Genomic DNA, 22,719 nt, shown 5'->3' on the forward strand with positions numbered 1-22,719 from the left:
TAAAGTTTGAAAATGTTACTAAGCTTTATATTAACTTCAAAACTGTTGCTCTTCTATAGATGAACCTTAAAGCAAAATTGTAGAGCTTGAAAACTATGCACTTTGCTTTTGGGACCATCTCCATTTGAGCACTGATTTAAAAGTTATAAGTGCTTTACAGTGGAGTCCCTATGTTTCTCTGAATTTGCGTTTCAGTCCGCTTCTTCTACCTCCCTCTCTTCCTCCCCTGCTTCTCCTCTGCTGCACGCCGCCGCCTGCGCCCGGCCCTGAGCGCCGTCCTGCGGCTCTGCGCCCCTCTGCGGCTTGCTCCACGCGTCGATCCGTCCCTCCTCCCGCCGCCCGCAGTACCGCGCTGGCCGCCCCTTGCTCCTCCACGTCGGGCAGACGGCCCGAGCGGCCGCCACGCCACCCCTGTCAAGCACACCGGCGCCGCCCGCGCGCTCTGCGTCCGGCTGCGTGATCTTTCCCTCCCTTCTTCCTCCTTCCTACGGCCGAGCGGTGCTATAAAAAGTGGACCGAGCCCCCTTCTCCCGGTTGCTTGCCGCTGCCTCCTCCCCACGACATCGAACCGCCGCCGCCAATTTTCCCCGGAATCCTCCCCAATCGCAACACCCCGCTCCGATTCCGCTGGCCCAGAGCTTCCTCACCTCCTCCCCTTGCTCCCCAACTGGATCCGGTCCAGCCCCGCCATCCCCCTCGCCGGATTTGCCCCACCCCGAGCCGCCCTCACCGGCGCCGCCCGAGGTCAGCCTCGTCGTCAACAGCACGCTCCGCCGCCTCTTCATCCAATCCAAGTATGGGAATCGCTTCCCCCTTGCCCACTGGTGCTCATGCGCATGCTAGACCCTCCTGTTCGCCGGTCTTCACCGGGAACGGCGGCGCGCTGTGACACTCAGGTAATTAGTTAGGTTATACCTTAGATTTTAAGCATGCTTGTATGTTCAAAGTTTGGCAAAAATATACTTTATGTATGCAATGCTATGAAAGAAAGGATGTTTAAGTAATTAATATTAGTTAAAGGTCCTTTTATGCAAAATGGATGGAGATGAGGAAAAATTTAAAAGCATAAGGGTTATATTGCAAAAAGTAGTATCTGTGGTTAAATTGCAAAAATATATGTGAAATTACCATAGGATGTATGTGCAAAAGTAATTTTACTTAGGGATTTGCATAAAACATGAAATTATTACTAAGTCTATTTATTTCCAAAACTATTGCTCAAACGTAGATGAACCTTAAAGAGAAGTTGTAGGGTTTGAAAAACCATGCACTTTTGATTTTTGGACCATCTTCATTTGAGCATTGGTTTAAAAGTTACAAGCCCTTTACAGTAAGGCCCCTATCTTTCTCTGAAATTACAGATCAGTCCCTGAGTCAGTTCACCTCCTTCTTCCTCCCTGCGCTCTGCCCCCCCTGCTCTGCCTCCCCTGCTCTTCTGCCACCGGCGTAATGCGCCGCCCCTGGTTCACCGCCGGCCGTCTCCTGCGTCTGCCCCGCCCACGCGTCGCCCTTCTACTCGCCCACCGCTCTACTCCTCTCCCTGTTGGCGCCTTCCTCGCGTGCCACGGCATCCGCGCAAGGCCCGCGCCGCCCGCCGGCGCCACTGTCGCCGCCGGGTTTCCTGCAGTCCCTCCCCCGTAGCGCTTGAATTCAAGCCGTGCCCGTCGTGCTTATCCTTCTCCCCGCTTTGCCTATAAAAGGAAGCCCCAGGCCTTCGCGCGCGAACAGGAAACCGCCGCTCCCCCATTGCCGCCGCCGTGAGCTCGGGTCGCCGTGGAGCTCCCTCCTCCGTTCTTTACCTCCCCAAATCGACCACACCGTGAGCTCCCCCGTGCCTTACAGAACCTCCCCAGCCAGCCCTCTCCCTCCTTCGCCCACCGGAAGTACCCCGCCGCCGGACATCCTTGGCCGCCGGTCTGGCCCACCGTGGACAGCCCGATTCCGGCCATCCCAAGCCTCCCCGAGACTACCCACAGGTAGCGTAGGACCTCCTCATGCTTCCCCTCCCTTTTCCCCTCACCGCCGGCACCCTCCCCGGCCGGAATTGACCGGACCAGAACCTCTCCCCGCCGGCCATGGCCATGGACCCAATTGCTTGGGAACCTTTCTTCCAGGGGGTTTTCTGCTAAAAGTTAAGGACTGTTCTGTAAAGGATAGTTGTTATTTCATGTGAGAGCTTTTCCTGTCTTGTAAAATCCGTAACAATTCACTGAAAATTCAAAATAGTAAAACCAGTTTTGTTAGAAAGTAGATTCCAAACTCTATGACTTTTGTTAATAGAGTGTAGATTGAAACAAAATATTCCTACCTGTATTTTAAATCCAAGATTAAGGGTAATGTACACTTAACATTGTCATTTTATGTTTAGTAACTTATGCAGTTTGGCATAAAGGTTTCATGAGCTCTAGCTAACTTTATGTAAAGTTGTAAACTTAAAACTTGAGTTAAAGTTAACTTCTTTTATTTGAACTTTCAAATTTGAAATATTCAATAAACCTATTATATAACCTCTTCTCAATTAACTCTATTGTAATCTCTAATGTGATATTTTATAAGCAAATCTCTAAAACCTATGATCTTTTAATTAAAAGTTTTGAATATAAATTTTAGTTCATTTTAAATTTAATGTAAATATTTTAGTTGGTATTACAATAAACTCTACTATATCTATATAAATAAGTGTTTAAATCTAAAACCTCTTTATTTTATGTAGATTTGTGTGTTATTTGAATGAGTTATACTATTGAAATATGAAATTCTAAATTAAATTTTACCTTATTAACTTATTGCATTTCATATAGAATCAACGACACTCGACGACGGAGATTACGAACTGGTCTTAGGACAAGACCAAGGCTTTCCAGGAGATCCAGCGCAAGTCGTCGAAGGACTAACTGAAGTTCCGAACCCGAGTTCGGAAATCTCTGACTCTCCTGCCCTACCCCTACTCCCGAAGGCAAGCCCCGGACATATCCCATTATTTTATCTACACTGCAATCTATACTTATTTATATTATATCTTGCATTAAGTCTAGAAGTTGAAGTGAAACCCTAGATGCATGAATCCTAGCAATCCAATGTAATGCTCCCGAGTCCTTATCGGATAGTTGCTCCGCTAATAGGACCGGTAGAAGTCGAGTGATTTCCTGTCACTCGCGCGGTATAGGAGTTGCATGTTTACATTTCTGCAACCACTATAAGGATGACGGACAGGGTCATGTGTTGTATCATGACCTGGAAGTTTACCCTGTCTGTTTTGATAAAAGCTTTAAGGTCGAAAAGTGTGGTAGTGGTGGCTACGTTTTTGAAAGTACTAGCCACATGCCGCGAAATATGGTAAGCGGTAAGCCTAGTAACCAATCGGCCCGGTAAGTGGACATACCTCCCACCACTCGATTAATTTGGTTCTTTCACGCACCGACCTGTGGGAGTACGTTCTGCAAGGCAGACAGGAATACGGGTTTTGTAGTCGCGCTACAGACGTATGTCCTGTACACATTGGGTGTGCGTACGGTCCTGCAAGTCGCTTGTGGTGGCCTGTCCACGAGTCGGAAAGAAAGGTAAACGGTTGCTTCGGAATGCCCTGATGGTATTCCAAGCGTGTGAGTTAGGTTTACCTTGCAAGGTTAAATTCGATTCGAATCGTCCGCCTCTCACGAAGCTTGAGACTGCTTATCCCTTCTGCCACATTAAGTAAGAAGTGGAACTAATGGTAGATAATCTTGTTGAATGATAAACACTACCTTGCTTGCTTAGTGTAGGTGCTAATCTAGAATAAATACTCAACTAGAAAATGAAAGCTAAAACTTGAAAATAGTTCATACTCTTTGTTACTTTTCAGCTGAAAATAAACCCAGAGCCTTTGCAATGCCTTCATGAGTCTAGTTATGGGCTAAGTATACCCAACCCGGGTAAGCCTTGCTGAGTATTAGAATACTCAGCCTTGCCAATGTTTGTTCAGGTATAACCTACGAGAACCCCACGGACAACCTTGGGTGGCCAACGTCCGTTCCGTTTGGCTGGTCCGTGGAGTGGGACCCGTCCCGGCCAGCACAGACCCTCCGGAGTGACACCAAGCCCTGGGCTAAGCTTGGCGTTCGCCTTCGCGTCGTGTGTAGTCGCGTAAAACTTTTTCTTCCGCTGTGAGTTTAGACAAGCTGTTACGCTTGTCAGTTTGAACATGGTTGTATAAATTTACTTCTCTTGAACTCGTTTTGTAATAATATATATATATGGCTGTAAATTAAAGTTGATGAGCTATTCTGTGATGTGAACTCGCCATCGTGCGAGGTAAACCTACTTCGACCCTGCTGAACCGTGGTTGAATCGGGCGGAGACCCGACAGACCAAAGGATTGTTCCGTCTGAAGTGCGTTAAGCTGATTGCAGTTGTACGGCGATCAATAGCGCACTTGAGCCGGAATAATTCGAGCGGTTCTGCCACAGCTGGTATCAGAGCTGTAGGTTTATCTTTACATCTAGAATAGCTTTTAAAAGGTGTTTTCTGGATAAAAGTTTGCCAACAAATGAATTTACAAAGTACGTTGGATCCGTTAAGGTTGTGCTTAGAACGTAAAGCCCTAAGGGTTTATATGGGAAAGTATCAGGTGGCTAATGGTATCTATATATGTATAGATAGTTCTAACTTGCAGCACTACTTTCCGTCAAAACTTAAATTCCTGCACAACCCAACTTTACTTCCTGTAACGACATCTACGAACGGAGGTAAGAAGGTAAGGATCCTCAGCCAACTGAGGGAGCTTGGCCTTCCCGTCGGTGATGCGAACCGAACGCTGTTTCTCAAGCAGTGGCCTACTTGAGATGCTGCCAATATACCAACTTAGGTTGATTATATTGGGAGTATATGGTTTGGCGCAGGGTATGGCGATCGCTGTTCATACCCCCGCATTTTGCGGTACCCCCCGTGAATACGTTGTTTCGATAACGTATGTTAACGTTGTCTGTACGGCGGTAATTGTACAGATGCTGTTTCTATAGTGAACAGTAATGTTTGGGGACGCTTTCATGTCGTGCTGCCATGAAAGGTTCATGAGATATATATATCTGTGTAATCTTCTGCAGGTACACTAACCTCGATTACGCTATTAGGACGCGTAGGGTTTACCGACTAGTTTTATATAGGGAGAGACGTATGGTTATGCCACCGGAATTAACTACGTAAGTCCGAAAATATTCGGCAGTTGTTTTGGTTGTGAAGGCGAGTAGCACGTGCATGCATCTTTGTCAATAAAAGAATTTCATATATGATGGACATGTTGTTTGTTTTTGGAATGGGGTAATGAAGAGCTAAGGACAGCTTTAAGTTGGGTATTTTATATGGGATCTTAGTTTTCCATCTGATTTCCAGCCTTTGCTGTTAACAGAAATGGTTATCTTGATCTGTTTATCTTGTACTCTCCTAACAAGATAACAAGTTTTACCATTTGCATCCTGGTCGCAGATGGCAGTACCTTCCAATGTTTTCTGGGATCCGGAAGGGCATCTCCACACTAATGCCCTTCACTGGGAGGGTTTTCCCCGCTTGTTATGGGAATCTTTGCAGGCTTTCTATTACACAGAACCCCCTCAGTATGACGCTGTTGAACATGTGGAAGACGGAATCCATAGGGCCCATGTTAGGATGAGTATACCTCAGCATCCCTTCCGTTCACAATGGCAGCCCATTGAGATCAGCACGACGGGCTACAGAATTATGGATACTATTGAAGCAGCGGCCCTAGAAGCCATTTATGCCTTTTGCAATCAACACCCCGAGGAAGTTGTAGGACAACCTATAGGTTTGTTTGCCACAACAGATCCTAGTGAAGTGGAGCGAGACCTCAGAATAATTCCTGAAAGTCATAGGCTGGAAGGTCCACCAGAAGAAGTAGTGCAAGGAATGAGGCGTTATACGGGCGTGCAATACCACTATCACATGCTGCTACGCCGTGAGATAGGCCATCTGATTACTGCTGCGCGAAGTTTCCACGGGGACGCTGCCAGATACTTCACCCAGGCAGACCAATTTCAAGCAGTGGTACTTGAGAAGAATGGAATAATCGCTGCTCAAAACGAGACCATCCATCATCGTGAAGATCAGATCAATGAGAGTGATCACATAATCACTCAGCGGGATACTGTTATTGAATTTCTACAGGCACAAGTTCAAGATCTGATCCTTGCAGTGGATGATGCTCAAGCTCAGATTGAAGAATTGCAGCAGCCCCCGATTCCTCCCGTTGCACCTGCAGCACCTGAAGCTGAAGAGGAAGATCCCGAAGAGATCGAAGGAGTCTCTGAACTTGATTCTGAGCATGGGGACCCTGTTGTCAGTCCCCATCATTCCTCTTCTGGAAGCCAGTCATCAGTGGGCAATTTTGATGACTTTTAGTTTTGGTTGACAGGGTGATGGTTTAGATGTAATAAACGTATAAGATGTAATATAAGTAGTATGTGGAATATCTAGTTATAAAGCCACTTGATGTATATGTGGCATGTACTTTTGGGTAAAAGTTTGTAACCTTGGGAGTGTACTGATGTAAGATAGTAGTATCTTTATAGTAATCCGAATCCTGAGTTTCGGTTATCCTGCTCAACATCTGTGTACCTGTTATAAGTAGATTGAATGGAGCATATGCATTACATTTCATCTGGATAAATTGCATATTATCTGAAATTGGAGCAAGATTATGGTTGATAATGGATATCTTCTTTATTTCAGATGGTTGGAGCTACTCGGGGAACCCCGGAAGGATTCCGGGCAGGACAACCTGGTAGTTCCCAGCAACCACCACCGCCACCTCCAAACCTGGCCGAGGTTATGGCCCGGCAAACCGAGCTTCTAAATCAACTTGTACAAGCTCAGATGGGCCATTTCCAGCAGCAACCTCGAGGCCGAGGTGAACCTCTGTCGGCCAACTATCAGGACTTCCTCAGCACCCAACCTCCTTTATTCCATAAGGCCGATGAGCCTCTGGACGCAGATGCCTGGTTGCGGACTATCGAATCTAAGTTCGCTTTACTGTCAGCTCCATGTTCAGAGGAGAACAAAGTGCTCTTCGCAGCCCAGCAACTCCGAGGCCATGCACGTCTTTGGTGGGACCAGTTTCATGCAATGCAACCCGCCGAACACGTGGTCATTTGGGATGAGTTTCGGACTGCATTCCGAGCACATCATATACCAGCGGGACTCATTGAGCGAAAGCTCAATGAATTTTTGAGCTTGACCCAGGGTACCCGTACTGTCACACAGTATGCACAGGTTTTCAATCACCTGTGCCAGTATGCGGGATCGCATGCGGACACAGATGCCCGCAAATGTGATCGCTTCCGTCGAGGCTTAAACACCAAGCTCAAAGAATGGCTGAATTTAGTGAAGGCCAATGATTTCAATGAGTTGGTCAATATGGCCATAACTCAAGAAGACTGCATTGCCGCTCATAGAGCTGAAAAGAAACGGAAGGCACCCACAGGACCTGCAATTTCACAATCGCCAAGGTATCGGTTGGTCCCGAGTAATGCCCCTCGAGCTCCACCTCGAGGTAATTTATCTGGCAGATGGGTAGCCCGACCTCCCCAGCAAGCACAATTCAACCGACCACCTCTGCCCCAAACTCGACAACAACCCCAACAAGGTCTGCGGCCGAGCTTTCCGCCAGCTACTCCAGGAAACAACAATAATCGTTGTTTCAATTGCGGAAGCCCGTCCCACTTCATTAAGGATTGCCCTCAACCTAGGAAGTCATTCCAAGGGCAAACATCTGGTCCAAACTACAAGGGCAAGGGTAAGAGACAAGTGGTGCAGGTCCGACAAGGGAGGGTGAATCTTACTACACTCTCCGAACTTCCTGAAGGGGCACCAATAATGACGGGTACATTTTCTATCAACCATTACCCCGTTACTGTTCTTTTTGATACTGGTGCCACCCATAGTTTTATTAGTATGGATTGCGGGACCAAAGTGGGCATGGAAATCGGTTATATAAATGAAGCCTATAGGATTATAACTCCTGGTGGTAAGATTTTGTCCAATCAAATCTGTAGAATGGTACCCATTCAGCTAGGTAGTCATCTAATCAAAACCGATCTGCTAGTGCTAGACCTGAAAGGGATGGATGTTCTTTTGGGTATGAATTGGATGACCCAACATCATGTGTCTCTAGATATTCCTTCAAGAACCGTGGAGATAGGTTCCCCGGAAAATGAGCCTACCATTCTTTATCTCCCACAACCAAAATCCTTAAACTCTTGCACCTATGCTGTATCTGGAGTCAAACTAGAAGATATTCCAGTCGTCTGTGAATATCCAGATGTTTTTCCAGATGACTTACCTGGAATGCCTCCAGACAGGGATATCGAGTTCATTATAGAACTTCAACCTGGTACAGCCCCTATTTCTAAGAGACCTTATCGTATGCCTCCTAATGAGTTGGCCGAATTAAAAACTCAACTCCAAGATCTCTTAGATAAAGGTTTCATTCGTCCAAGTGCATCACCATGGGGTTGTCCGGCCTTATTTGTGAAAAAGAAAGATAATAGCTTAAGGCTGTGTGTTGATTATCGTCCTCTCAATGCGGTGACTATCAAAAATAAGTACCCTCTACCCCGCATTGATATCCTCTTTGATCAATTAGCCGGAGCCAAGGTGTTCTCTAAAATAGATCTTCGTTCCGGCTACCACCAAATTAAGATTCGGCCCAGCGATGTTCCAAAAACAGCCTTCTCCACTCGGTATGGTCTATACGAGTATCTTGTCATGTCGTTTGGTCTCACAAATGCCCCAGCCTATTTCATGTATCTCATGAATTCTGTCTTCATGCAAGAGCTCGACAAGTTTGTCGTGGTCTTTATTGATGACATCTTGATCTATTCTAAAACTCCAGAAGATCATACTAAGCATCTCCATGTCATCCTTCAGCGATTAAGAGACCATCACCTGTATGCCAAATTCTCTAAATGTGAATTTTGGCTAGATACAGTCAAATTCCTGGGCCATACCATTTCTAGTGACGGAATATCCGTCGATCCCAGTAAAGTACAAGAAGTGATGGACTGGAAACCTCCGACCTCCGACCATCAAATTCGTAGTTTTCTCGGTCTAGCTGGCTATTATCGCCGTTTTATTCCTGACTTTTCCAGAATAGCCAAACCTATGACCGAACTACTAAAGAAAGGTGTAAAATTTTCCTGGGATCAAAAATGCGAAGATGCATTTCATATTCTCAGAAATCATCTTACGTCTGCTCCAGTCTTAGCTCAACCAGATGTCTCAAAACCTTTTGACATCTACTGTGATGCATCGGGAACTGGACTTGGTTGTGTACTTATGCAAGACAACCGAGTAATTGCATATGCATCACGAGCACTTAGGGTTCATGAACAAAACTACCCTACTCATGATCTTGAGCTTGCAGCCGTAATTCATGCTCTAAAAATCTGGAGACATCATTTGATGGGCACGAAATGCCACATCTATACTGATCATAAAAGCCTCAAGTACATCTTTACCCAGGCAGATTTGAATATGAGGCAAAGACGCTGGCTAGAACTAATCAAAGATTATGATTTAGAAGTACACTATCATCCCGGCAAAGCTAACGTTGTTGCCGACGCCCTCAGTCGCAAGGCACATTGCTCCTGCTTGTCCGTTGAAGCGTTCAACGAGACTCTCTGTTGGGAAATGAGAAAGCTCAATCTAGAGATCATTTCCCAAGGTGACTTAAACCATCTTTCGGTTGAAGCCACACTTAGAGATAGTATTGTTCTAGCACAACAGCGTAATGAAGGGGTCAAAATCATTAAACAAAAGTTAATCCAAGGTGAAGGAAAGTACAAATGCTTCCGAGTAGATCCTGAAGGAGTTTTATGGTTCAACGAACGTATTGTTGTACCCAGGGACCATAAGCTCCGCAGGCAAATCATGGACGAAGCCCACTCGTCCAAATTCTCTATACATCCCGGCAGTACGAAGATGTATCAGGATCTGAAACAGAACTTTTGGTGGACTCGTATGAGGCGGGAGATAGCCAAATATGTATCGGAATGTGATATCTGCCAAAGAGTCAAAGCCAGTCATTTGAAGACTGCTGGTATCCTTCAACCTCTACCCATTCCCTCGTGGAAGTGGGAGGATATCAGTATGGACTTTATTGTTGGCTTGCCCAACACTTCTCGGAGGCATGACTCTATTTGGGTAATCGTTGATCGATTAACCAAGACTGCACATTTCCTTCCCGTGCATACCACATATAATGCCAAAAGGTATGCCGAGATTTATCTAGATCAAATTATTCGACTCCATGGAATACCTAAAACGATCATTTCAGATCGTGGAGCACAATTTGTTGCTAGGTTCTGGGAGCAGCTCCATAATGCTCTTGGGACTAAATTAATTCGAAGCTCCGCCTATCATCCCCAAACGGATGGGCAAACTGAGCGAATAAACCAAATTCTGGAAGATATGCTCAGAGCTTGTGTACTCCAATTCGACAAAAATTGGGATAAGTACTTGTCACTAGCAGAATTCTCTTACAACAATAGCCATCAGACAAGTATTAAAATGGCTCCCTTTGAAGCATTATACGGTCGCCGATGCCGAACTCCTTTGAGTTGGTCACAAACCGGCGAACGTAAAATTTTTGGACCCGATCTAGTTGTAGAAGCAGAAGATAAAGTCAAGCTTATCCAGAACAATCTAAAGGCCGCCCAATCCCGACAGAAAAGCTACGCAGATATACGAAGAAGGCCATTACAATTTCATGTCGGAGACTTCGTATATCTTCGAGTATCTCCTACTCGAGGTATTCAAAGATTCGGTGTAAAAGGGAAACTTGCTCCTCGATACATCGGACCTTTTGAAATCCTTGAAATCTGTGGACCCGTAGCTTACCGTCTCCAACTTCCACCTCAATTAGCGGCCATCCATAACATCTTTCATGTATCCCAACTCAGAAAGTGTGTTAAGATCCCCACCGAAATCATCGATTCCCAAGCTATCGAAATCGAACCCGATCTGACCTATACGGAATATCCCATTAGAATCCTTGACACTAAAGAGAGAAGTACCAGAAGAGAGACCACTAGAATGTACAGAATTCAATGGAACCATCACACAGAGGAAGAGGCAACATGGGAAACCGAATCTTATCTCCAAAGTAACTTTCCCGATTTCTTCCAAACCAATCTTCGAACTTAATCTTCCTGTCCCATCCTGCTTCAGAATCTCGGGACGAGATTCTTTTTAGGGGGGAAGGCTGTGACACTCAGGTAATTAGTTAGGTTATACCTTAGATTTTAAGCATGCTTGTATGTTCAAAGTTTGGCAAAAATATACTTTATGTATGCAATGCTATGAAAGAAAGGATGTTTAAGTAATTAATATTAGTTAAAGGTCCTTTTATGCAAAATGGATGGAGATGAGGAAAAAATTTAAAAGCATAAGGGTTATATTGCAAAAAGTAGTATCTGTGGTTAAATTGCAAAAATATATGTGAAATTACCATAGGATGTATGTGCAAAAGTAATTTTACTTAGGGATTTACATAAAACATGAAATTATTACTAAGTCTATTTTATTTCCAAAACTATTGCTCAAACGTAGATGAACCTTAAAGAGAAGTTGTAGGGTTTGAAAAACCATGCACTTTTGATTTTTGGACCATCTTCATTTGAGCATTGGTTTAAAAGTTACAAGCCCTTTACAGTAAGGCCCCTATCTTTCTCTGAAATTACAGATCAGTCCCTGAGTCAGTTCACCTCCTTCTTCCTCCCTGCGCTCTGCCCCCCCCCTGCTCTGCCTCCCCTGCTCTTCTGCCACCGGCGTAATGCACCGCCCCTGGTTCACCGCCGGCCGTCTCCTGCGTCTGCCCCGCCCACGCGTCGCCCTTCTACTCGCCCACCGCTCTACTCCTCTCCCTGTTGGCGCCTTCCTCGCGTGCCACGGCATCCGCGCAAGGCCCGCGCCGCCCGCCGGCGCCACTGTCGCCGCCGGGTTTCCTGCAGTCCCCTCCCCCGTAGCGCTTGAATTCAAGCCGTGCCCGTCGTGCTTATCCTTCTCCCCGCTTTGCCTATAAAAGGAAGCCCCAGGCCCTTCGCGCGCGAACAGGAAACCGCCGCTCCCCCATTGCCGCCGCCGTGAGCTCGGGTCGCCGTGGAGCTCCCTCCTCCGTTCTTTACCTCCCCAAATCGACCACACCGTGAGCTCCCCCGTGCCTTACAGAACCTCCCCAGCCAGCCCTCTCCCTCCTTCGCCCACCGGAAGTACCCCGCCGCCGGACATCCTTGGCCGCCGGTCTGGCCCACCGTGGACAGCCCGATTCCGGCCATCCCAAGCCTCCCCGAGACTACCCACAGGTAGCGTAGGACCTCCTCATGCTTCCCCTCCCTTTTCCCCTCACCGCCGGCACCCTCCCCGGCCGGAATTTGACCGGACCAGAACCTCTCCCCGCCGGCCATGGCCATGGACCCAATTGCTTGGGAACCTTTTCTTCCAGGGGGTTTTCTGCTAAAAGTTAAGGACTGTTCTGTAAAGGATAGTTGTTATTTCATGTGAGAGCTTTTCCTGTCTTGTAAAATCCGTAACAATTCACTGAAAAATTCAAAAATAGTAAAACCAGTTTTGTTAGAAAGTAGATTCCAAACTCTATGACTTTTGTTAATAGAGTGTAGATTGAAACAAAATATTCCTACCTGTATTTTAAATCCAAGATTAAGGGTAATGTACACTTAACATTGTCATTTTATGTTTAGTAACTTATGCAGTTTGGCATAAAGGTTTCATGAGCTCTAGCTAACTTTATGTAAAGTTGTAAACTTAAAACTTGAGTTAAAGTTAACTTCTTTTATTTGAACTTTCAAATTTGAAATATTCAATAAACCTATTATATAACCTCTTCTCAATTAACTCTATTGTAATCTCTAATGTGATATTTTATAAGCAAATCTCTAAAACCTATGATCTTTTAATTAAAAGTTTTGAATATAAATTTTAGTTCATTTTAAATTTAATGTAAATATTTTAGTTGGTATTACAATAAACTCTACTATATCTATATAAATAAGTGTTTAAATCTAAAACCTCTTTATTTTATGTAGATTTGTGTGTTATTTGAATGAGTTATACTATTGAAATATGAAATTCTAAATTTAAATTTTACCTTATTAACTTATTGCATTTCATATAGAATCAACGACACTCGACGACGGAGATTACGAACTGGTCTTAGGACAAGACCAAGGCTTTCCAGGAGATCCAGCGCAAGTCGTCGAAGGACTAACTGAAGTTCCGAACCCGAGTTCGGAAATCTCTGACTCTCCTGCCCCTACCCCTACTCCCGAAGGCAAGCCCCGGACATATCCCATTATTTTATCTACACTGCAATCTATACTTATTTATATTATATCTTGCATTAAGTCTAGGAGTTGAAGTGAAACCCTAGATGCATGAATCCTAGCAATCCAATGTAATGCTCCCGAGTCCTTATCGGATAATTGCTCCGCTAATAGGACCGGTAGAAGTCGAGTGATTTCCTGTCACTCGCGCGGTATAGGAGTTGCATGTTTACATTTCTGCAACCACTATAAGGATGACGGACAGGGTCATGTGTTGTATCATGACCTGGAAGTTTACCCTGTCTGTTTTGATAAAAGCTTTAAGGTCGAAAAGTGTGGTAGTGGTGGCTACGTTTTTGAAAGTACTAGCCACATGCCGCGAAATATGGTAAGCGGTAAGCCTAGTAACCAATCGGCCCGGTAAGTGGACATACCTCCCACCACTCGATTAATTTGGTTCTTTTCACGCACCGACCTGTGGGAGTACGTTCTGCAAGGCAGACAGGAATACGGGTTTTGTAGTCGCGCTACAGACGTATGTCCTGTACACATTGGGTGTGCGTACGGTCCTGCAAGTCGCTTGTGGTGGCCTGTCCACGAGTCGGAAAGAAAGGTAAACGGTTGCTTCGGAATGCCCTGATGGTATTCCAAGCGTGTGAGTTAGGTTTACCTTGCAAGGTTAAATTCGATTCGAATCGTCCGCCTCTCACGAAGCTTGAGACTGCTTATCCCTTCTGCCACATTAAGTAAGAAGTGGAACTAATGGTAGATAATCTTGTTGAATGATAAACACTACCTTGCTTGCTTAGTGTAGGTGCTAATCTAGAATAAATACTCAACTAGAAAATGAAAGCTAAAACTTGAAAATAGTTCATACTCTTTGTTACTTTTCAGCTGAAAATAAACCCAGAGCCTTTGCAATGCCTTCATGAGTCTAGTTATGGGCTAAGTATACCCAACCCGGGTAAGCCTTGCTGAGTATTAGAATACTCAGCCTTGCCAATGTTTGTTTCAGGTATAACCTACGAGAACCCCACGGACAACCTTGGGTGGCCAACGTCCGTTCCGTTTGGCTGGTCCGTGGAGTGGGACCCGTCCCCGGCCAGCACAGACCCTCCGGAGTGACACCAAGCCCTGGGCTAAGCTTGGCGTTCGCCTTCGCGTCGTGTGTAGTCGCGTAAAACTTTTTCTTCCGCTGTGAGTTTAGACAAGCTGTTACGCTTGTCAGTTTGAACATGGTTGTATAAATTTACTTCTCTTGAACTCGTTTTGTAATAATATATATATATGGCTGTAAATTAAAGTTGATGAGCTATTCTGTGATGTGAACTCGCCATCGTGCGAGGTAAACCTACTTCGACCCTGCTGAACCGTGGTTGAATCGGGCGGAGACCCGACAGACCAAAGGATTGTTCCGTCTGAAGTGCGTTAAGCTGATTGCAGTTGTACGGCGATCAATAGCGCACTTGAGCCGGAATAATTCGAGCGGTTCTGCCACACGCGCCGCCACGGCCGCCACCCCTCCTCGCTGTCGGCAGACTTCCACCTCTGCCCGTCGAGCCCCGCCTTGTCCAACTTGTTCCCCACCCCCTGCTGGTCATGCCCCACCGGCCCCTCCCCGCCGGCGAGAACACGCCGGGGCCGAGCGGCCGGGCAGTGTCGAGGCCGGGCAGGGACGTGTCTGTGCGAAGAGAACTCCTCCCAGGGGTCTAAGCGCAAAAAGGCCAAGACCCCCCCCCCCTCTAGTGGATCTATTATTTCATGTGTGTGTGTATTCTGTCTTGCAAAATTCGTAGAAAATCACAGAAAAATCCAAAAATTGCAAAATTAGTTTTGTTGGAAACTAGATTTCAAGTCCTACAACTTTTGTTTATGAAGTTTGATATGAAACTAAATACTTTTGCATCTATTTTAAATCCAAGGTTAAAAAGTAATTAGTACATAACTTCCACATGTATGCTTTGTTGCTTATGAAATTTTAACATGTAACTTCTATAAGCTGTGTGTAACCTTGTATTAAAATTTCAAACCTAACTTTGTTTGGTAGCTTAACTTTTTTTAAATTTAGGCGATTCAAATTGAAATATTAGCTATGCATGTTCTATAGACCTAACTAGTCAAGATCTCTTTGTCATACTCTAATGCGTTAATATTTAGTGTATAATTAAGTTTCTAAAACTTTCTAACTTAAAGTTTTGAATTTAAGTTTGGAATTCAAATTCAAATTCAAATATTCTAGTTCCTATTGCAATAGATTCAGTGATATCCTCATGACTCTTCTATAAATGGTGATTCAAACCTAAACCCTTTTTATTTCATGAACTCTTGTGTGTTGACTTGGTTGAATTGTAACTTTTGTAATGTAAGGTCCTAAATTCAAATCCCATCTTACTTAAATTATTGCATCTCATATAGAATCAACAACGCTCGACGACGGAGATTACGAGTTGGTCTTAGGACAAGACCAAGGGTTTCCAAAAGACCCAACGCAAGTCATCGAGGAACTAACTGAAGCCCCGAATCAAGGTTCGGAAGCCTCTGACACTCCTGCCCCCAACCCCACTCAAGAAGGCAAGCCCCGGACATATCCCACTACTTTATTTACACTGCAATCTAAGTCTATTTATCTATACTATGCATTACGCCTAGGAGTTGTGATGAAACCCTAGATGCATAAATCTTAGAAACCAATGTATTGAACCCGAGTCCTTATCGTATTAGACGCTCTGCTAAATAGGGCCGATAGAAGTCAAGTGATTTCCTGTCACTCGCGCGATATAGGAGTTGCATGTTTACTGTTTTGCAATCACTATAAGGATGACGGACATGATCATGTGTTGTATCATGATCTGAGGTTTTACCCTGTCTGTTTTGTTAAAAGTTGTTAAGGTCGATATGTGTGGTAGTGGTGGCTAAGCGTTTGAACAGTACTAACCACATGCCGCGAAATATGGTAAAGTGGTAAGCCTGGTAACCAATCAGCCCGGCAAGTTGACATACCTCCCACCACTCGATCTTTATTTTATGTTCACACGCACCGACGTGTGGGAGTACGTTCTGCATGGCAGACAGGAATACGGGTTTTGTAGTCACGCTACAGACGTATGTCCTGTACACATTTGGTGTGCGTATGGTCCTGCAGTCGCTTGTGGTGGTCTGTCCACGATCCGGAATGAAAGGCAAACGGTTGCTTCGGAACTATCGTTGGATGTTCCAAGCGTGTGAGTTAGGTTTACCCTTGCAAGGTTGAATTTCGATTCAGGAATCGTTCGCCTCTCACGATGAATGAGACTGCTTATCCCTTCTGCCACATCGAGTAACAAGTGTAACTACTGATGAACAATTTTGAATGAATGAGAATATCTACCTTGTTTTCTTAGTATAGGTGCTTACCTAGAATGGTAAATCAAACTAGAACCTGAAAACTAAAACTTGAAAGTAGATTATATTCTTAATAGCTTTTCCGCTGAAAATAACTCCGAACCTTTACAATGCCTTCATGAGTCTAGTTACGGGCTTAAGTATACCCAAATTCGGGTAAGCCTTGCTGAGTATTAGAATACTCAGTCTTGCTAGTATCATTTTGCAGGTATAACTTTTGAGAACCCCACGGACAACCCTGCATGGCCAACTTCTGTTCCTTTTGGCTGGTCCGTGGAATGGGATCCGTCCCCGGCTGGTAGTGACCCTCCGGAGTGACACCAGGCCTTGGGCTGAGCATGGTGTCCACCTCTGCGGCGAGAGTAGTCGCACGTTTGTTTTCCTTGCGCTGTAAACATGGACAAGCCGTCTGGCTTGTCAGTTTAAACATCGTTTGTATAAATTTTATTTGCAGTTGAACTAGGCTTGTAATAACGTTTACTTTTTTGTAAACTAAAAGTAATGAGTTGTACTGTGGTTGTATACTTGCCTTCGTGCGAAGTAAACCTGCATCGATCCTGTTGAACCGTGGTTGTATCGGGCGGAGACCCGACAGACCAATGGGTTACACCGTTTGAAGTACGTTGGAGCCCTTGGGAGAGGACTTGCGTATTTGAGCCGGTGTAATTCAGGCGGTTCTGCCACACAAACCCAATGGCTAGAAGTGCAATAAATGCATGTCAGAGTCAGTCGTTACAGCCCCGGCGGACTGTTCACCTCACAACTCACGGACCGTCCGCAGTTCAAAGTACTCGAACACATAGAACCCCCAAAGTTCTATCTCGATCCAAAGATTAGCGGGCGCACCGTCCATGCCCTATGGGCAGATAGTCCACCGTTCAAGAAAACTGTCATCTGGCTCCAAAGATTAGCCGGCGGAGCATCCGCCATTCAAGAAAACTGCCCCACAAGAACCACCAAAGGTTTTGGACAAAACTTTAGTTAAACCTGCGGACCTTCCACCCCCCGGGTCAAACCGTGCGCAGTTCATTTTTCGAGGCCCACCAGAAACTCCAAGCTTTTGTCCATAATTTCTCCAACGTTAGCAGACCGTCCGCCCCTCATGGCTGGACTGTCTACCTGAGCACGTTAGCCCATAGTTTGAAATCCAAGTTACCATTTTTCAAACGAAGTTAGACCTCATGCATGCAATGCAAGTGTTTGAGCAAAATGGCACTAGAGAACTATCAAGCAAAGGCACAACGACCCATCTTGATAGTATGGCTATCTATCCTATTAATCCGATCATTTCTCATCCACTGATCACCTCATGCCCGGCAAAAATAGAAAAGCTCTATCATATATCTTTGCCTTGGCCCTTGAGCATATCACTCAACATCATCTTCAAGCTTCCTCATAGCATCGATGTATGCTTACTTTTCTTGTGGACCATCCTACACTCATTTCTTCTCAAGAAATTGTTAGTCCAATGTTGTCATTAATTAACAAAACTCAAATTAGGGGCCTACATGCTTTCAGTCGCAGCCGCCCTCTCCTCGCCTCGCAACCCTAGCCATGTCGCGCCGCCAACTCGCCACCTTGCCGCCTTTTCTCACCAACCGAGAGCTGTAGCAGCTTTGCGTGATGGTAAGAACCCTCACCGACCCCCCCTCTCTCGCTCTCGTCCCTCGCCGGCGAGCCACTCCGCCGTCGTGCGCCCTTCTCCAGCACTTGGCTCGCTTCACCGATCCCTCCATTTCACTCGCCGCTCCCTCGCTCTCCAGACCTGCTCCAAGCCAAAACCGTGGCCGGGAATGCATAATCATGTTTCCCCGGTGAGTCTTCCAGTCGGCCGCCACCGTCGCCGAACCTTGCCTGCGCCGCCACCCGACCCCCTCGCAACTTGAGCCGGCCGATCTAGATCCGATGGATCAGATTTGATTTGACACGAGTCAAAATCCCGCCATATACCCATCAACCTAGCATTTTTGCAAAAGAACCCCTCTATTTTATAGAAATCAACCCATGCTCCACCCCATTCCAAAGTATTTACAAATTGGTCCTTTTCTTTCTGTTTTGGCCTTGGCACTTTTCTAAAATTAGAACCCGCCATCTAGAACCTCTCTATTTAAGTTTAATCTAATTTTAGCCCTCAGTTTCTTCGTTTAGAGCCTTTTTAGATTCAAATCATTTACAATTAAGCCTCTATAACCCTATTTTAGCCTTTCTTCGTTTTAACTCCATTTTCATCGATTCTTGCGCTCACGCGATCCTTACAACATGTACAGTAGCTTTATAGCCTTGTTTTGCTCTGTTTATATTGTTTGGTGTACGGTTTCTTATTTACTGTACTTGTTTGCTTGTATGTATATACTTGTATGATGCGATAGATGGTGCACAGTTCAAGGATTCGCAAGACCAAGACTTTGCAGACACTAAGCAACAGCAGTGCTTTGAAGAAGGCAGTGTTCCTTGACCATATTCTGGTCCTAATAATCATTAATACACACCTTTACTTTATATGTATGCATGTGTCTTGAATATGATGGGATCCAAATTAAGAACATGCCTAGTCTCTATTGTACTTCCTTGATTGAACCTAAGTTATTTAATTCATGTTGGGTAGCTATGCTAGTTGCTTGTACTCTTGGGATATGGTTGGTTGACTTGAAATAAATGCTACACCTGATTTACTTCATGTTATCGGTTATTCAATGTTGTTAATCACAAGATCATAGGCTTTATTCGAAATATGGAGAACCACCCAGGAAAATAGTGCAACCACAATAATACTACATGGCTCTGATCTTGGCTAATTAATTAGAAACTCTAGCTTGTAATAATCTTACCGAAAAACCAAGAGGGGAGTGCATTGATGGGGTATAGCCTGATCCTCTTGGAGGCTTTGTTTATGGTGCTTGGCTAAGGTACCGCCTCACTAGAGAGGGTTATGACCATTGCAGCCGGAAATCTTAGCGCATTGTTGCAAGATAGGGAACCTTTGTAAAGACCTCTTAGTGAATCCCTTCCACTCACCTTGGAAGTGTTTAAGGGCCTTGCAAACCCGGGCACTAAGGAAAACATGAATTGTGGGTAAAGTGTACAACCTCTACAGTGTTAAAACTAATATATCAGCCGTGCTCATGGTCAAGAGTGGCTTAGACCCTCATATGATTTATTAACTTGAAGATGATCTAAATTACTGTTCTTTATTTATGATATTGTTGTTACTTATCTCTATTGTTTAATTATGGGCTTTTGGTATAAACTTACACTTAGTTTAATGCCTGCAAATAAAACTTGACCAACTAAAAGTGCTTATCGCAGTTAAACCATGTCAGCTATTTCTTGAACTTAGCCTGGCATGTCATATAATTTACTACACTTGTTGAGTACCAACCATAAGTGTACTTATGTTTATTTTATTAAAACAAATGCTACTCAAAACAAGATAATAGCCCGGATTTCCCTGAAGACTTCGTAGATTGCTAGGCGTATGTCTCCCAGTCGTCTGCCTGTGAAGATGAAGTTCCGCTGCTACAATAAGACATCATTTATTTGATTAAGATTAAGACATTCGGTTATGTAGTAAAGTATTTTAATACTCTCTTCCGTTATGATATTGTAGTTGATATTCTCTTTCAACGCCTATCATATGTGTGTATGAGATGCATCTGATTTCTCCTTAAAACTGGGTGTGACATAGCTACATGCATTTAGACTGCACATTTTGGCACACACAAAGACAAGATCTCATTTTCATAATCCATAAATCAACATATCTTAAGATTACAAGTCCATTTACCCCTACATGCCTCGAATAAACCCCATGTATTAAAGACATAAGTCACTATCAGTTAATAATGTCACCCTTAAACACATATATAACCTCATGTCACTACAAATCACAGCCATGGACTTCATCACTATATGAAATAATGGGAAAATAATTAGTACATGAGCTAGCAAATAGCATGGCACAAAGTAATACTTGAGTACAATGTTATACCAAATGCGTAAACTAGCAGAAATAATGGGAAAATAATCAGTACAGACTTCACATGAACAAGTTATTGCTGCACAGGTCCTTTTGACATGGCAGAAATTAAAGTGAATCGTAGTAGTATAAAATAAGTGTGTTAGGGTAGGATTCAAAGTACTGGTCAAGCATACTGTTGGAGGAAATCTCCAGCCGGGTGGCGGAATGCACCCGCCTAATCCTAGCCTAGGATGAGTTTGGGGAAAGTCTAGGATCGCTTGATCGAGAGGTGTAAGAACACGGAAAGCACACAGGGATTCAGAGTGGTTTAGGCCACCGGAGCGTAAAACCCTACGTCCACTGTATGTTGTATTGCTTGTGCGTCTAAGAACTTGCGTATCGGTGGGCTTGAGAAAGCTTGCTAGAGCCTCTGGGAAAACTTATGTTCTAACATGCATGCTCTCCCTCTTATAGGCTCAAGGGGAGCAAGTACACTGAGCGGGATCCCGACAGGTGGACCCGGCGACATATTAAATAACGTACACATTGGAGCCTTAAATGCTACAGATTTGAAAGTCCTGCTCTTCGGCCCCCGTGCGTATCCTCTACTAGGGTATGGTCATGTGCCAACTCGCTAGCACAATACCTGCTGTCAGTGACATGCACAGTGGAAGATGTGCTGTCACTGTTGGGTCAATTCCCGCCGACAGGCGAAGGGGCTATGTTGACCTGCCGTGCTGTAGCCTCCGCGCAACTGTAGCAGCGCACGCCGCAGCCCTCCTACAGCAGATCATAATTACCCTTTGCTCACGCGCGCGGCACTGTGATGGGACTACACGCCGTCCGCCCGCGTACGCGGTGTGGTGATGCGACGCGCCGCCTCGGTAACTAGCGGGCTTACCGTGGTGTCAGCATACCTGCCCAACGTGTCAGTGGGCAGCCCATGCGCCGTCTTGGGTATGCGCACCCCACCTACCCGCATTTAATGCGGTAGTTGGGCTGGCGTCCCGTCGAAGACTGGCTACCACCGGACACGTGGCAGAGCTGGCTTAGCAGCCGCTTCCTCAGGGGCACGTGGAGGCACCGGACCTCCTCCCCGGAGGGAAGGGAGGTCCGGGCCCCCGAGGCCGGCCCAGGTGCACAGGCCCCCTAGGGGTCCGGCTTCCACACGTAGCGGCACCGGACCACCCCGCGGTGGTTCGGGCCCGCGGTGGCCGTCTCTGAGCACCTTGTCCTTGTGGGCACATGAAGGCGCTGGACCTGCTAGAGCACGAGGTAAGGTCCGGAGACCGTGGCCCCAGCTGTCAGGCCCGGGCCGTACGCCCCATCACCAAAAGGCTTTAGGGCGAGGTTACGGATAACCTCGCGCCCTTCGGGTTGGACACACTAGCAGAAGGTACCCCTGTCCGTATGTGCCGACAGAGGCCCCCGGGCCCACCTCAGGCAAGGAACGAACCCGCAGGTGGGGCCATAACCTTGTGTTGCGCCGGGTGGACAGCTTGCGCCCACAATGAGGGGCAAGAAGGACTTTTCCCGTAGGCGAGATCCCCGAGGGGTCGTCAACTGTCCGCGCTCTGCGCACCTGACGGTTTAGCTTCTTGTCTTATTCGCGCCCGTCCCGCCACACTGGCGGTTCGGATTCCATTTCTTCCCCTCGCTTCCAGCGACCACACCTTAGGGTGTGAGAGGCGGGCGCCTGGTGCGAACGATGCTTCGGCTTCTCCTCAGTCGTCGTGGAGCCCAAAGGGAGAGTAGCTTTACTTAAAGACATGCGCCGCAGGGATCGGCTATCTTTTCGCACTGGCCTTCTCCAGACGTCGCAGCGCCCCTTCGTCTTCACTCGCACTTTTGTGATCTACTTTTTGCGCCCGGTGCTCCTTCCTCTTCCTGCATCCTTGCAATCCATCCCCTTACATTCGCAGCAATCACCACCATGTCTCCACATAGCCATCCCTGCCGCTTCCAGCGGCCGGATCAGCTCGACGCGGTGCGCCGCCTCTTGGGGTGGACCACGCTGGAGCTCTCCAGGAAGATCCGAGCAGGTTCAAGCTC

Source organism: Panicum hallii, chromosome 2, assembly GCF_002211085.1.
Source record: "Panicum hallii strain FIL2 chromosome 2, PHallii_v3.1, whole genome shotgun sequence".
In the NCBI taxonomy this organism is placed as follows: Eukaryota; Viridiplantae; Streptophyta; class Magnoliopsida; order Poales; family Poaceae; genus Panicum; species Panicum hallii.